At 58.8% G+C, this 13,016-nt stretch overlaps 1 protein-coding gene across 2 annotated transcripts in view; it reads left to right on the top strand.

Moving 5' to 3' along the window:
- Nucleotides 1-6,223: 6,223 nt before the first annotated feature.
- Nucleotides 6,224-13,016, top strand: part of CHD6 (chromodomain helicase DNA binding protein 6) — a 72,554-nt gene continuing 65,761 nt past the window's right edge. For both annotated transcript variants that reach the window (XM_046902960.1, XM_040650837.2), the window contains exon 1: nt 6,224-6,324. The gene's annotated coding sequence lies outside the window, so the exon portion shown is untranslated. The remainder of the gene's footprint in view (nt 6,325-13,016) is intronic.

The following is a 13,016-nucleotide window of genomic DNA, read 5'->3' as shown; positions in this document are numbered from 1 at the left end:
CCCAGCTGGTGGCAGAGCCCGGCAGCAGCAAAGGCCCGCAATGTGCTGACACGCTGCCCTTGCCGTCGGGCTAAACAACCCGCAGCTCTTCCCCCCCAGCCCCTTCTGGGGGACGCAGGGACAGCCCTGGGCTGGCGTGGGCACGCGGCGGAGCTGTGTGATGATGGCGATGCCGGCAGCTCTCCCAGCCTCCACGTGGGGAGAAAGGAGCTCCCAGCCCTGGGAGGGACCCGCGTGTCCCTTGGCGTGCCAGCCTGTCACAACAGCACCGTGCTGACAAAGCGAGGTGTTGGGCAGGGTGAGAACAGCCCCGGATTCCTCGAGGTGGAGGACAATGCCCGTTGGGTGCACGCCCTGCAGGGCTGCCCCAGGACCCGCAGGACCCATCCAGCACTCAGTGGGGTGAGGACAGGGCTCACGGCTCCCCAGGTCTGCTCGCCAGCAGCTCTCCTTCCCTCCAGGTCCAGGAAGCCGAGCAGACGTCTGTATGGATGCAGTGGTAGGATGTGAGTGATCCTCGCATTTGTGTTTATGGCTGTTTAATGAGCTAATTTTCCCTCACACTATTGATTTCCCTGGGTTCTGCTGAGAGATTGCTTGCCTCCAGTAATGAGAAGTAACTCAGCTGCTCCAGAGAGGTTATGCCTCAGCCCCGCAGGACGGGACAACACGGAGCAGGGAGCTGCTGCGGGACAGGGCCGTGCCAGCCCATGGGCTCAGTGCTCTGTGGTCAGCACAGAGGTCCACCCCCGGTGCCAAGGACACCCCTTCCTCCCTGGATCCCCTCCCGGGTCCGAGATCAAGGGACAGATCAGCATCACCCCTGCCTCGAACCACCTCCGGATCTTCAGCACTGCTTGGGGCCGCATCAAGGAGGAAGACAGCATCCGAGAGCCAGTGCTGATTCCTCACCTTCGCTCTCCCAGCCCAGCACTCAGGGCAGCCTTACTGCACTTAGCATCAATAGTACCAAGGGAACGGGTGCAGCGCTAATCCCACCTTCCCACTGCATCACGCAGAAAGCATCAGTGCTGCAGGGAGCTGCAACCCAAACTGTCTGCTCTGAGCAGCCCTGTGGGAGTGGGGGGCTGCACCAGGAGTCCTCCAGAGGCGCCCCCATCCAGCCAGTGCTTTTTGGGCTCTGCGCCATGCCTCCGAGCCGCAGCCACAGCCACCCACATCCCCGGGCCCATGGTGAGACCCGGTCGGTGGCAGCGCTGGAAGGAGCCGCCTGCGGTACAGGAGGAGGCATTTCGGACACGGCTCTTGGGGATATGGGGGGCGGGGGGTCAGGCTGCCTGTCAGCTTCTGCATTGGTGTGCTGGCAGAGATAAACAAAAGGAGCTGGAAGTCTTAATGCATGATCAAGATTATGATTTAATTGGCATAACAAAGGCTTGGTGGGCTCAGCCACATGACTGGAATATTAATATCGGAGGATTCAGCTTGTTCTGGAAAGACAGGCAGGGGATTAAGGAGGAATGTGTTGCTTTGTATATTAAGGATGCAGACATTTGTTCTGCACTCCAGGGAGAACCTGGCTGCTGCGCGACCACAACGGCTACAGAGCACGTGGAGGGGGCTGTGCCGGAGCCACGGCCAGGCTCAGCCAAAGCCAGGATGCAGCGGAGATGGGGGACCTCTCTGCCCGAGCTGCCAGTGTGAGATGGGACAGCAAGTGAAAGATCCAGAGCACAGCCCTGACGGGAGAAACCCTGTCCTCGTGTCCAGTCGCAGCCCCCTGTGTGTTGGTATGGATGCTATGGGCCAGGCTGTGGCACGCCAATGGCATCTGCTGCTGTGACAGACTGGAATGGCGGTATAAATCTTGATGCTTGTAAGGCTTTCGACATCGTTTCATAAAACAGGCTCCTAAGCAAGTTACAGATCACATTCTGCCAAAAGCTGCTATAAAATGAGCGCCGTTCCCAGCTCAGATGGGGGCTGCCAGGCTGCGGCTACCAGCAGGTGAGATAAAGGGATGCAGGACTGGCTTTAAAACCTGCAGACAAAATATGAAGGCAGGGAGGATGGGAAGCATGTCGGAAGGCAGGCTCCTCACTGCAAGCCGCTCCTCCACGCCTCCGCTGCTGACACGTTAGAGAAACGGTCTCAGGGATGAGGCTGCCGTGCGGTGCAGATAAAGGCCGTTGGCACTTCAGCACAAAGAGGCAATTGCATAAACAAGAAATGGGGAGAGAGGAGGAAGAGATGAATGTGGGGGGAAAGGAGCTGCGGCTCTGCGGAATCACGCGGAACAGAGGATGCGGGCGGCTGCTGGAGGCACGGGGAGCAGCGGGGGGAGGCAGCGATGCCTGGACACTGCCCTTTGGGCTGCTTGGAGAGAGTCCAGAGGAGGATGTCAGAGACCTGGAAAACATGACCGGCAAGGAAAAACGGCGAGACGTGGGACTGCTTAATTGGTAGGAGGGAGCAGAGGAGGCTGGAGCAGCCGTCTGCAGGAATGCAAATGACTCCTGCAAAGAGGAAAGGATTAATCTGCCCATGCTGAATAAAACAAGGGGAAACAGGCTTAAATTACTGTGGAGAAATTCAAGGCGGATACCAGGAAAACATTCCCCTGAGGGACTCGAGTGTCAGCACTGAGGTTCCTAGAAGAAGTTAGCCCACAGGGCATTAGCTGCTCCCTAAGGTTCCTTCTTTTCTAGGATTTCACATTGCAGGGTAAAAGTATATGGAAAAACCTTAAGGCAAGGGTCTGGCTGGCTTCAGTGTGCGGAAGAGGGAAGGAGGACCAGTGGGGCAAGCCCTGAGAACAGCCTGTGGAGACCCAAAGGGTCTGCGGGGCAGCAAAGCAGCCGCCAGGAGCGAAGTGCAGCCACAGAAATGAGCTTTTTGGGTGAAGAATAGCAAGAGAAGCTCACGTGGGCAGCAGAGCCCATCACAGCGGGTGCTCAGTGGGACAGAGCAGAGCCACCAGGAGTGCCTGGAAAGGACATCAGTCTGCAAGAAGTCTGTGAGAGCAGAACGCACCGGAGAGGAGCTCTGCACAAAGTGCTGGCGGCCGCACAGCACGGATCTGCAGGGCTGCTCTGCTGTCTGAGCACAGGGCTGGTCCTGGCCCGTGGCTCTGCTCCAGCTCCAGGCACACGGCGAGCAGAGCCCAAGGCACAGGTGAGGGTTGCTCAGGGGCCTGGCTGATGGTAAGTGGCATATAAAGCACCTTCCCCCCACCCCCACCTTAATCGGAGGAGTGACTGGGACCACCCTTTGAGCTGGTGGGTCTGAAGCAGGAGCCACAGAGCTTGAGCAGGCATCAATTCACTGGGACCGTGCTGGGAGACGGCTGTCAGGAAACCTTTCTTCTGCCCAAAGGACAACAGCTTTGGGGCCTGACCGTGAAATTCCCAGTTCCTGGAAGCTCCCTGCATCTCCTCTGCCATCAATCATCCGTGGCAACAAAACCCAGGAAACCACTTAATAATCTCAAATAATCCCACAGGAAAATTTACAACGGCAATCTCATACTTCATCTGATACAGGCCCTGCCCAGGCTCCTGAGGGCAGGGGAATTCCCTCAAACAACCACATCCAAGGAAAGCCTGTCCTTCAGTTTCCAGCTTCAGGGCTGCTTCACGCAGTCCCTAAAATCACTGCTGTGTAGCACAGGTGAGCAGCCCCAGGTCCCGGGCAATTGCTCCTTGCCAGCCACAAGCCTCCCTGCAGGCCACAGGCCAGGAGATGGGAACCGGCCCCACGTGAGCCTGAGCCGGGCAGGATTCTGCCCACCTCCCCACCGGCGTGCGGTGGAAGCCAGCTGAACATGCCATTCCTTTAATTTCCTCGTTGCTTTCTTTTGTGTTTGCTGCTGTTGCCCAGTACAGGTGCTGGGAGCAGGCAGCTTCATTTGCGTGGTACTCTTCCTGATTCCAGCTAACGTTCACTCTAAGGTAAACACGTAGCAGTAACACGTCTCCCTTGGGGCCATGCAGACCCGTGTCTGAGGCCGCAGGCCCCACCAGCACGCTGCAGGTGATGACAGCTGCTCCATGAGGCCCAAGGGCTGAGCTGGCCGCAGAGGACCCCATGGGCCTCAGCCTGAGACTGCTTGCCCAGGGGTGCTGTCGCTGTCCTTCACATAGAGCCCCAAATTTGACTATCTCAGAGCAGATGGGAGGGGCGGTGAGCCCGAGGATGGGACAGAACGACAGCTGCAGGTGGTGAGGCATCCTGCACTCACAGGGCATCACGTCCCGTGCCCCGAAGGGCCCGGGAATAGCCAGGACTTAATTCTGCTTTCTGCAGAGCCTAATGGGATTTCCTTACTGGTGTGAGAATGCCTTGGGGCCACCCAGGAACTCGTGATGGGAGGGAACCAGGTGGGAACAGGAGGGTGTACGGCTCGCCCCCGTTCAGGTGTCAGCAGCACAACGAAATGACACCACGGCAGTTCTCCAAATCACACTGTCCACAACAACCACCGTGAACAGCAGGAGGAGTCGGGCTGGGTCAGTGGATGAATTTCCATCAAATCATATATTCTGTTCTCATCGTGTCCCACTTTGGAGCCTCTGAAATTGTAAAAGCCAGGGAGGGATGCCCGAGGTGGGCACAGACAGAGCTTGGTTGTGTTCTCCTGGTGAAGATGAGCACAGGAGCTGCTCTCACAGCACTGCACAGCCACCAGGAGAACTGCAAAGGCACCGGAGGCAAATTCTTGGCTGAGCCTGGTGATAAATGGAAAGGCAAAAAGCAAAGAGCGAGCCCGGAAAGGTTTGGGTGGGATGCTGGGAAAAATCCCTTTGTAGGGCGGGTGGCACACAGGTCACCAAAGAGATGGGGAAACCCCTGGCTCAGGCAGGCAGAGCTATGGCTGAAAATAACCGCTTTGTTTTTCTGACTGCCGAGCAGAGTTAATTCTGCCTTAACAGGAGTTCCTCACACAGAGGACAAAGCGCTGCTCCGGAGGCAGAGGGGATACAGGGAAGGGTGGGGGCGGCTGACCAACGGCTGAGCAGTGCACGGGACAAGGGAAGCAATCAGGTACAGACGCAGCCGACGGCTGCAGGAGGAATGGGAGGACTGGGAAAGGGGGAGGAATACTTCACATATCGATATTCTACGTGCAGAACGAGAATCTCAACACATGGGATTGGGAAGACAAAAACGTAATATCTCAGAAGCGTCCACGCGTCACCTTCAGGCAAGGACACGGGCGGAGGGAAAAGGGATGAGGGTGCAGATATGGGCTGGAGCAACCGAGGCGGTAGGAAGGGGAACGCTGCAGAGAAGGAAACCCGCGCTCGCTGGGAGGAGGCTGCGGTGTGAGGGGCCGGGGTGAGGCGCGGGAGGCGAAGGCAGCTCTGCAGTGCACCTGTGCCCGTGGGCCGTCCCCCTGCGCCTGGTGCACGTGCGGCAGCAGTCACAGCAGCACCGCCCAGCTGCTGCCGGACAGGTGGAAGCCTCCAAGGGTGCAGCGCAGCGCCGTGCCGGCGCTCTCCCAAGGCCCCGCAGCTGCACAATAGCCGCACTGCACTTGGTTAATCAGCCCCGAGTCTCAGCACAGCTAATTAGCTCTCACACAGCTTTGCTTCGGCGTCGGTGTTAACTCGTTCAGCTCTGCGCCGGCCGCACCGCCACGAAGCACAGCGCGGCTCCCCGCTGCCAGCCCCCCTCCCTGCACCCCCGGCCCCAACCTGCTCGCCAGCACAGGGGTGCTGCTGGGGCTGGGCTGGGCGGCGGCCTCGGGGCAGCGCTGGAGGTGCTCCGCGGATGACGCCTCCCGAGCGCTTCTCTCGGACCGTTCACGTCCTTCGGCTGCAAAGCACCACGTGCTGCGCTGCTCAGCCCTCCCCGCCAACCGCCTCCCCACTGCCCCGGGCCCGCCACATCCAGCACGACATCCCGGCTGAGCACGGCACGGCGGGCTGCGGCGCTTCCAGCCCACCCCCCGGCCCCCGGGGTAGGAAAAAGGGGCTCGTGGCGCAGCACGCTCTCGGCCGCGGGTTCCCGGGAGCGCCGCGACCCCTCGGGGCGGCCACATCCGGGCCTCGCGCGGGCGGTCCCGGCGGCGCGGGGGGCGGCGCGCGGGGGCGGCGGCGCGGCCAATCGGCGCCGCGCTCTCATCGGTGCAAACAGGAGCACAATGGAGCGGGCCGCGGGCGCGCTGCAGCCAAGCTTGGCGCGAGCGGCGCGCGGCTGACGGGCCGTGCCGCCAATGGGCGGCGGCGCGCGGCGGCGGGCAGCCAATGGGCGCGCGGGGGGGGCGTGCCCGGGCGAGGTTCGGGTGTCCTTGCAGGGCGCTGGGCTAAACTTCACCAAATAATGGCTGTTGGCGCCGGGGCTGCCGGGGAGCCATTTTAGGTGAGTTCTGCCCCGAACTTTCAGGTTCGCCCGCGCGGTGCGGCCGGGGACGGCGGCGGGGCGGGGGACGGCGGCGGGGCGGCGCCAGGGCCGAGCGTGGCGGCGGGCAGCGGCGGGGCCGGGCCGGCCCGGGCGGCGGCGGCGGCGGCGGCTCTGGGGGCCTGGGCCGGCCCTGTCACGACGCCGTCCTTGGGGCGCGGGGCCGGGCCGGGCGCGGAGGGGCGCGGGGAGGGGCGGCCCGGGGGGCGGGGGCGCCCCGCGGCTTCTTCCGCGCCGCCCTCCCCGCCCCCGAGCCGCCGGGGACCGACGGGGGCCGCGGCGGGGCGCGGCGCGGGGAGTCCGGGGCCGGGGGCGAAGCGCCGCGGGACGGAGCGGGGGGCGGCGCTGCGGAGCGCGGCGGGGCCCGGGGTCTGCCGAGCGCTGCGGTGACACTGCGGCCGTGGCACGGAGCGCCGCAGTCCGCCGCTGCCGTCCCCTGCGTCCGTGCGGCTCCGATGACGACGTCGCGGAATTTGCCGCGTTCCTGCCGCGGCTCTTCCCGGCGGGCAGCGTGGATGGTTGCGCCCATCGGTGGGCCCCCGGGGTCGGCGCCGCGAGCCGGAGAGAAACGCGCGCAGGCGGAGCGGGGGAAGGCGCTGCCGTCCTCCGGGGTCGCGGCGCTGGGGGTGCCGGGGCTGCCGGCCGCTTCCCCCGCACGGCCGCGCTGAGCCGGGAGGCTGCGCTGTGCCGTGCCGTGCTGTGCCGTGCCAGCCCTCCGCTGGTGCCCCTCCGAACGCTGCTCCAAACCAGCGCTAAAAAGCTGTTATGTATTTTCCTCTCTCCCCCCCCCCCCCCCACCCCCCCGCATGAGAATTGCAGCAAATGCTTTTGGACGCAGGGAATACAGGGAGGGGGGTGGGGGGCTGCAGACCACTCGCCGCGCTCACACGAAGTTTCCGTCGGTGTGTGCCGGCCTCCAGCCCTGCCTGCTGGCCGGTGTGGGTGTCCGTGTCAGATGCAGTTGTTTATCCCCGACCCTTTTGCTTGCAGATCTTTGGCATCTGCTGCCTCTGTCTGTTCAGCTGCTGCGGGGTCGGCGGGGTTATGCCGTTGCCAGCTGAGCTGTTCATCCTTCCCACAGTGAGGTGGTGGTGCTGGGCTGATGGCGCGGCGCTCGGTGCCTTCGTGCCTCTCCTTGTTTACCTCCTTCATGTGGGAGCGTGGCTCTGCTGCTCTGCAGAGAAATTGTTGTTTGGGTCCAGCTGTTGAAGGATGAAGCAATAGCAGCATATTTTTTCTCTGGGAGTAAATTCTTCCTGGAGTATAGATAGGTTGTTTCTCTTGAGGCTTCTGGCCTCCAACTAGATTGCTTTCGTGTGGGGTTCCTTCCCCTCTTGTTCAGTGGAAAATTGACTCTTCTTCCACCATAAAGCTTAATGCTGCTGTCTGTTTGCTTTTGGAAAGCTAATTCTTCCTATCAGCCCTGAATCAGTACAGCTGCCTGGACTTGCGGGTCCTGCTGGAGCACTGGGCGTGCTGCTGAGTTTTTTCCTCTGCAAAGCCAGGAGGCACACAGCAGCAGTGGGCTGAAGCTCTCTCTGGTGCTTTCAGCCCTTTCAGCTCTTCCTGCTGGAAAGCTGGTGAGTGGTGGGGCTGCATCCTACCAGAATGTCTGCGGCACCCCGTGTGGCAGAACTGACACCGTGTGCTCTTATTCATCCAATAAAAGCCAAAGTCAACAAGAGCCTTTGGAAAAAGACTGATCCTCATGGTTTGTTTTCACTTCAGGAAAGTCTGAAGACCACCCTGTGTCCGTGGCTGTTGATTTCTTCGTGTTGTTCCAGTCCTCCAAACAGTGGCGTTGGTCGCTCTGTGGGCTGCAGCCCCTTGCTGCGGGCTTGTTACAAATTAACCTGTGTGGATCTGCGGAATGGAGGCATCCCTTGCACTGCTGCTGGGTGCTTTTGATGTGTGAGGAATGTGCTTCTCTTGCTGAAGGTGCCATTAGGTTCCATTATACCTGTGCTGCGCGCTGCTGTCTGGTTGGGCAGCAAAAGCTGGCTTAGGTTTCTGTCCCCATCCACTGGTTTCTCACTGGCAGCAGAGGAGGATGGCTCTGCCTGAGCTCGTGGAGCAGCTGGCCTCGGCTATGCCAGCATTAGCTGCAGTGCTCACTGCTAGTTTGGGGGCTGCTGGTCTCCAGCGGCTCCGTGAGCTCTCAGAGGAATCTCTTATTTTCCTGACTGCTGTATTTCATTAACAGGAAGCAAAGCTTTACCATTTTTTCCCCTTTAGATGTGCAGTCTTACGGTATTTTTTTTTAAGATTTACTCTTCCCTGAGATATCTTTAATATTTCCTTATTAAATGCTTCTCTAAAGACAATGAATTTTTACAGGTGGATAATACAAAGCGCTTCACTTCAGTGTTATTTCAAGAAGAGTTTGCACAAGCAGGAGAGCTTTGGGTGAGACAGCAAGGCTGAGTGTGCAGCTGCCGGGGCAGGCCATTGTTTTTTGCCCGAGGCTGTGCCATCCTGGCCTGTCTCAGGTTCATGGAGAGAGGAGCACATCTCTTGCTCGTGGGTGTGCAGGAGGAGCTGCTTTGCGAGGGAGGCAGCAGTCTGATCATCCTCGCACCAGGAACAAGCCCTTAGTACAGGAATGTGGACTTGATGTGCTGGGGCTGGAAAGCAGGCGCATGCAGGGAGCTGTAAGGAAACACTGGCAAATGCAGCAGCTGGGTGTCACCAGGCTTTGTGGGAACTGAACAGGCTCGTCCCCATGGCCAGTGGAAGGGCTTCTCCATTCTTGTCCCGTTCCCTGCTCAGGATGGTGTTTGTCACTTCATCCGGGTCTGTGGGACCAGAGGCTGTTGCTGGGAGGCAAACAAACTGTGGGTCGGGGTGAGGGATCTCCTGGCTGAGCAGCGAGATGCAGGCTTGGCGTGATGGGTTCTCAGCGCCCCAAAAGAATGGGACAACAGAACTTCACCCTGGGAACGGTGGCAGTGCAGCAGTACTGCTGTGCCAACCCGTGGCCCGGAACTCCAGGGCTCTGCAGGCAGGAGCCAGCAGGGAGTAACGGGGCTGTGGGGAATGGCCCAAACCGACAGCAGGCTGGGAGAAGCGTGGTCTGTGGGTGTCTGCCTTGACCCGAGGAGATTCTGATTTTGCTTTCTATTATCTCAGGCTGGTGCAACATGTTTTCCTTGTGATAGGACAATGCCTTCAACTTTCCCTTATATGGGAAAATCTGGTATGCAGCCTAGTAACCCGCCAGTGTGTGGCTATTAATTTTTAGCATTGTTACGGTGGTGGTGGCCGGGCGGCTGAAGCAGCAGGCAATACCTGGGCCGGGGCAGGTCCCGAGGCCGGGCAGGGATGTTAGGGGGGAGCACCCTGTGGGTGCTGCAGGAGGCACTGTCCGGTGTTGGGCTCCTGCTGCCTGGGGCCAGGTGCTGTGCCACTGGTGGTGTTGCAGCTGTGCCAGGCTGGTGCCAGGAGGGCAGTGAGGTGCTCTCGCTTTCCCCCTGGAGAGGAAGTGTTGCCTTGAGGTTAAGGGGTGCATGCTGTTCCGTGCTGCAGGCTGCTGCCTCTAGGGGTTTCCCAGCCTGTAGCAAGTATAGATCCTGCTTTAACAAGAGCAAAGCGCTCCTGTCCAGAAGAGAAAGCAAACAGTGTGGGAACTGAGTGTTTGATCCCTGCTGGTTTGTAGTGCAGATGCTGAAGGCTGCTCACAGAGGTGTGCTGGGCATGGACCAGGGAGCACAGGCATTAACGTGACAATGAGAGGTGTTGGCTTGGCCATGGGCTGCACATTGCATTTCCTAGCCCTGCTTTCACTGTGATTGATGCTGCTCAATAGCAGTCTGATGATGGTGTTATTAACAGCATGTCTCATCGCACATGTTGCTTGGGGTCCCTCCTCACTGAGTTCCTGCCTTTACCCTGGCTTTGTATGGTCCTGCTGCTGCACCATTAAAGGTAGTTTTATCTGCTCAGTTTTTTTGTTTGTTTGTTTTTCAGCTGTATTTTAACTGATGAGATTAAGTTTTTGTCTCTTCTGTGCTGAAAGCAGCTGAAAGTGAAGCTTGTAGGTGCAAGAATTTGCAGAATACTTGTTCTTTCTCAATGTTTCCCTGAAAGCATGAGATCTGTGAGCCCAGTTCTCCTGAAGCAGGAGGCAGTGCCGGACAGGCTGGAGCTACCCGGCCCCATGATGTGCAGCAGCAGAGCTGTGTGTCCCTATGAGAGGGGCAGGAGGAGCAAGGTATCTTGTGGGTTCAAATTGCAGCTGGGAAGATCCTCTGCACAGGAGCACAGCTCTTGCTAGGAGGACACACAGGAATGTGCCATGAGGGACCGTGAGGTTAAAGTTCACGCAGGGAGGTGAGCTGGGCTGCAAAACCTCATGTCCTGCATGGAAAGCGTGCCTTGGATGATGGGAAGGGCCGCAGCTACAGCCCTGAGGATTGCAAAAGCTCTGCTAGGATGTGAGAGCCCCCTGGGGGGGATCTTGCTTTGTCTTTGAAGGAGGAAGCAGTAATTGAAGGACTGGCTACAAGGTGCTGCATGTTAGCAGCCACTGCTGAGAACTTCAGTGCCTCGGTATTGTGCTTGAAATGCACTTTTGTTGCCTGGACACTGTTGAGTTCCTTCAGAAAAGTTTCATTTGTTAAGGCACCCAACAGCAGGCATGGAGGTAGGTAGAGAAGTTTTTTACTTAGCAGTGTTTCTGTTTTTCATTTTGTGCTGTAGCCTATGCCCAGTGCTCCTCTGTGAAGGTGACTCCCAGCATTACCGGTGTGCTGGTGTGCATTGTGCAGGACCAGGGGAGATGCCAAGTTACACGGGATGTTCACTTTCTTGCCTTATAGGTAGCAGAAGTATTGCTTCTCCAAGAAATATTAATGCCTTGTTATATATGTGCACTGAGGCAGAATTAAAGTCAGCCCTGGCTACAAGAATAAACATTAGTGCTTTGCTGTGGATGTGCTGTGAAAGCTGCTATTTTTGTGTGAACTGCTGCCTTCTTCAGGATTTGCCTGCTGACCATCTTTAACCCCAGGTGTTTCATCCTCTTTGGTTGAACTTCCAATGGAGTTAAAATAAAATGAAGTGTGTGACATGCTTCTTGATGGAAGATCTCACAGGAGCTCCGTTCCTTGGTGACTTCTATATATGTGCATGGTGCATCCCAGCTGCATCCAGCAGGACGGCGCGGCGGGCGGCCTGCAGCCCCTGCCCGTGTGTGTGCTCCTCTGCTGCTGCTCGTGGGCAAAGTCCTGTTCCTCAGAGATCTGTCAGTCCCCGTAGGGTGCCCCTCACCAGGGTATCTGAGCTCTTCCCAGCATGCACTTTTGTGCATGCATAAAGGCAGGATTCTCTTTCATGGCAGACAGCAGACTGTGCCCTGTTTGTTCTCGGCGCACGATGCTGCGGGTAGGCCGAGTGCAGCACAACCTGTGTGTCTGTGGAGGGGCTGAGGTTTGTGGTTCCCCTGATTCCTGCAGAGGTGGTTACAGATTTGTGGGCCGGGCCCTGTGCCTGCTCCACCTCCTCGCTGGGGGAGCAGGACTTTCTGCCTGACAGTAACAGGGCTGGAGCTTGGCCAAGTCCACATCACGCTTCTGGAGCAGGGAGTGGGCTCCTGGGTCTGGGAGCCAAAGGCAGCAGTGGTCACTGTTGGAGCTGTCACAGCTGTTGTTCCATCCAGAGTGGCCTCTCCTAGAGCCCCCCAGCTACGTGTGGCTCTGTGTGTGTTTGAGGAGGTGCAGCTGTGCACGCGTCTGGCAGGGCACAGAGGCCTGGCTCTGCAGGCGCTGCTCTTCAGTTCCTGGCTGGGCTCTTCCAGGTGAAGGGTGATGCTGGGGCTGAGGAGCTCGGGGCCCTGTGCCCAGCTCCGTGCTGCACTGGGAGCGCAGGGTCTGTTGGAGCAGAACCACACTTCTGGGCCTTGGTGTGTCATGCTTCCTCCAGAGACACCTCACAGCCAGGAGATGCAGGAGGTGCGAAGGCCTCGCTGAGATGTCTGCTTCGGGAAAGGGTCAGAAATTAGTTGCTCATCCAAGTACTTGGGGAGAGGAGACCACAATGATGTGGGCTGGTGAAGGCAGTAAGCGTGGGCTATGATGCAAGGCTGCAGGGCTGTGCCACTGTGTCCGTAGGCTTCCTGCCTGCTCTTCACAGTGCTGCATGTCAGAGGAGGTGGAGGTCGGTGGGCAGCAGGGACAAGAGTGTGGTGGCACTGCAGTGCAGGCGATGCCACATATGTGCCAGCTGGCAGGGGTGCTGCCTTCTGCAGCTGTGCCCTGGATGGGAGCAGCTCAGCTCCCTGTAGCCCTGTAGCAGCTCTCCTGTGCTGGAAAGATTGCTGTGCTCAGAGCTTCAGGCTGTATGCAGAATAAGGAACTGCAAACGCAGTGCTCTGCGATGTTACCAGGGCAGCGTGGGCTGCTCTCTGTTTCTGGGCACATGCGGAACTCCAGCTGGGGCAGGAAGGGGGTGCTCAGTGTGTGCTTCTGGTGGTGTTTTACTGGCCATGTGTTTGAGCAGGTCTTCAAAAAGGGTACTCAAGCGTATAAAGGAATTGTGTGTGACTGAGGAGGGTACTATGCCCTGTGCTGCTCAAATCCAGGCACTTGCACAGGAGGGACTGTGAATTTTTTTTGGCACTTCTCTCTTCCTCCCATGGTGGAGTTCCTGGGATGGCG

The sequence above is a fragment of the Gallus gallus genome, chromosome 20 (assembly GCF_016699485.2).
Source record: "Gallus gallus isolate bGalGal1 chromosome 20, bGalGal1.mat.broiler.GRCg7b, whole genome shotgun sequence".
Lineage (NCBI taxonomy): Eukaryota > Metazoa > Chordata > Aves > Galliformes > Phasianidae > Gallus > Gallus gallus.
Note: the sequence above shows the minus strand (reverse complement) of the source record. Positions and strands in the feature narration are given on the sequence as shown.